The 3,513-nt window shown below is 52.3% G+C and overlaps 1 pseudogene; it reads right to left on the bottom strand.

Moving 5' to 3' along the window:
- Window positions 1–770: 770 nt before the first annotated feature.
- LOC116531459 lies at window positions 771–2,491 on the bottom strand (annotated as a pseudogene).
- Window positions 2,492–3,513: the final 1,022 nt, after the last annotated feature.

Raw genomic sequence — 3,513 nt, 5'->3', positions numbered from 1 at the left:
CCAGGGCAACATTTTTCATGTCTAAGTAGAAGAAGTACACTCTAAAATAATGATGATAATACTAATAAATAACTAAAAATAAAATAATAATAACAATGTATGGTAAATACATAAACCAGTGACGTACCAGCTGTTTATCATCATTATCAAGTATTATGAACTGCCCATGATTGCATGTGTCATACTCATATAACTGGAAGCATAATAGTTTTGTGTATGCCAGCATCACCACAAACACGTAAATAATGCATTGTGCTATGACATGACTAGCTGCCAACAATTTTTTAGCTTCAGTATAATCTTATAAGACCGCTGTTGCATATGCAATCTGCTGTTGACCAAAGCATCATTATGCAGTTCACGACTGTAATCTCACATTCACGGGTACTGGGATTAGGCATTCAACATACCTTTCGGGGAAACACATTCAATCCATAACACCAGGAGTCAAGAGACTGGGTGGGACCTCTGGGCTTCCCCCATGGGGGCCATAGAAACTAGGAGAGAAGGGGTGAATTGGGGAGCTGTAGCCCCGGAACCAGGACACCTGGACTCTGCCTTCAGCTCATTCCTCTTGATGGTAAGTTGAGAAGAAGTGTCCCCCACCCTCACCAGATAGGTTCTTGTGAAACTCAAATAAGGTAGGGGGTATGAATGTAGGAAAACTGCTTCGCAGCCGGAACACCGTGCACAGATGAGAAGACCTCCTAGGCCCCAACTGCACTTTTTTTTTTTTTTTTTTTTTTCAAAGTAATGGGGTTTTTTTTTTGGGACAAAAAAAAAAAAAAAAAAAAGAAGCCAATTGAATTGTTTTGCAGCTGGTGGCATGGACAAGGGGGGTCCCCAGGCAGTAAACTCCCCGCGGGTGGGCTGAGGGCTAGGGCTGAGCGTCGGGTGGGTCTCCCATTCCCTGTGCTCCCCTGCACAGCAACCTCCCTCCCGAGCTCTGGGGCAGCCTCAGGAGGGGCAGGCTGGGTGGGGCTGTTGCAGCTGTTCACTTGGGCAGGACGTCAGAGGACTCGGACACCAGCCTCCCATCGCGGGTCTCAATCTTCTTCACAACCACGGCCTTGGTGGAGCTGGTGCGGCTGAAGGTGGAGCCCGCACCAGAACCAAAGCTGGAGCCCAGGCCGTAGCTGAGGCAGGGGCTTGTGAGGCCCCCATAGGCAGAGCTCAGACCACCTGCATAGCCGCTGGTGGTCTTTGTGCAGATACTCATGTTCTGCATCCCAGACTCCAGCCGGCTCTCCTCGCCCTCCAGTAGCTTGCGGTAGGTGGCGATCTCGATGTCCAGGGCCGGTTTGACGTTCATCGGCTCCTGGTAGTCACGCAGCTGCCGTGCCATGTCCTGCTTGGCCTTCTGCAGGGCTTCCTCCAGCTGCTGCTGCTTGGTACGAGCATCCTTGAGTGCCTGCTCCCCACGATGCTCAGCATCTATAATGGTGGCCTCCAGGGAAGCCCTCTGGCCTTTGTGGCCCTCAATCTCCGCCTAGAGCCGGCTGATGTTCCAGTTCATCTCAGAAATCTCAGTCTTCGTACGCCGCAGATCATCCCCGTGCTTCCCAGCCAGCTTCTGCAGCTCCTCATACTTGATCTGGTATACGCTCTCCGCCTCAGCCCGGCTGCGATTGGTGATCACCTCGTACTGCGCCTTGACCTCAGCGATGATGCTATCCATGTCCAGGGAGCGGCTGTTGTCCATGGACAGCACCACAGAGGTGTCAGAGATCTGGGACTGCAGCTCCCGGATCTCCTCTTCATGCAGCTGCCTGAGGAAGTTGATCTCGTCAGTCCCTCCAGCTCTACCTTGTTCATGTAAGCTTCATCCACATCCTTCTTGATGAGGATAAATTCATTCTCCATCTCTGTACGCTTATTGATCTCATCCTCATACCTGTTCTTGAAGTCCTCCACCAGCCCCTGCATGCTGCCAATCTTAGCCTCCAGCTTCAGCTTCTCCTGGCCCAGAGTCTCCAGCTGCCACCTCAGGTTGTTGATGTAGCTCTCATTTATGTCATCCATGTTGCTCCGAGCCGTTTTCTGCTGCTGCAGGAGGCTCCACTTGGTCTCCAGCATCTTGTTCTGCTGCTCCAGGAACCGCACCTTGTCAATGAAGGAAGCAAACTTGTTGTTGAGGGTCTTGATCTGCTCCTTCTCCTGGGTACGCACGGCCTGGATGTTGGGGTCCATGTCCAGCTTAATGGGGTTCAGCAGGCTCTGGTTGATGGTGACGGCCGTGATGCCTCCCAGGCCTATGCCGCTGGCCCCTGCATAGCCTGCACCCAGGCCACCGCGGAAGCCAGTGCTGCTCACGCGGGAGAAGCTCAAGGAGCTCGAGCGGGCACTGGGCCCACTCGTGAAGGAGCGGCTGCTGAAGGCCCCGGGGCCAGAGGTGGACACCCTGGAGGACTTCTGGGTCACCCTGATGGACATGGTGGAGACAGGAGTGGAGGCAGGAGGGCTGAACCAGGGAGAGATTCCAGAGGAGCGGAGAAGCTGCTGCTTCCCAACTGCACTCTTACGCTTCACCCGTGAGTTAGGCAAAGAGTTCCTGCAAGGGCAGTTTTTCTTTTCTTTTTTTTTTTTTTTTTTTTTTTTTTTTTTTTTTTGAGACAGAGTTTCGCTCTTGTTCTGCAGGCTGGAGTGCAATGGCGCGATCTCGGCTCACCGCAACCTCCGCCTCCCGGGTCCAGGCAATTCTCCTGCCTCAGCCTCCCGAGTAGCTGGGATTACAGGCATGCGCCACCATGCCCAGCTAATTTTTGTATTTTTAGTAGAGACGGGGTTTCACCATGTTGACCAGGATGGTCTCGATCTCTTGACCTCGTGATCCACCCGCCTCGGCCTCCCAAAGTGCTGGGATTACAGGCGTGAGCCACCGCGCCCGGCCTAAGGGCAGTTTTTCTACACAACCTTACCAATTAGAGGCTTCTGATGCTGTTCCCCTGGCCTTCATTAGTTTAATTTTATATCGAAGCAAGCATCATCGCCATAGAGAAATAGCACACGTGACATACGGAAATACAATACAGAGCATTGCGGCCACTGCCTGTCTACCAAACCCCCGGGCCCTCACTGATGCACCCTTCCAGCAGCCTTTGCTTCAGCCCTCCTCAGCTCCTTGCCAGGCTTCAGAGAGGACGGGCCATGCTTGTTTGGAAACTCCAGTGGCTCGTTGTGTGGCTTGGGGAATGGCCACTCTCTCTGGTCCTTAGTCTTCTGGTCTGCAGTATGTACAGGGAGGGCTTTAGGTGACCTGAGAGGCCCTACCACCTTTCTTTTTGTGTAATTTTAGCCTGGGGTGGTCCTTTAGGACACTTTTAGCTCCTGATCTGAGGATAGGCACGGTGGCAGGGGTTCAGACAAAGGCCAGGATGCCGGGTTCTGTGTCTGCTCTGCCAGTGACATGCTTGAGCAATTCCTTCCTTCCTTCCTCTTTCTTTCTTTCTTCCTTTTTTCTTCCTTTTTCTTTCTTTTCTTTTCCTTCCTTCCTACCTTTCTTCCTTCCTTCCT

Source organism: Sapajus apella, unplaced genomic scaffold (assembly GCF_009761245.1).
Source record: "Sapajus apella isolate SASKATOON/1434 unplaced genomic scaffold, GSC_monkey_1.0 scaffold71, whole genome shotgun sequence".
In the NCBI taxonomy this organism is placed as follows: domain Eukaryota; kingdom Metazoa; phylum Chordata; class Mammalia; order Primates; family Cebidae; genus Sapajus; species Sapajus apella.
Note: the sequence above shows the minus strand (reverse complement) of the source record. Positions and strands in the feature narration are given on the sequence as shown.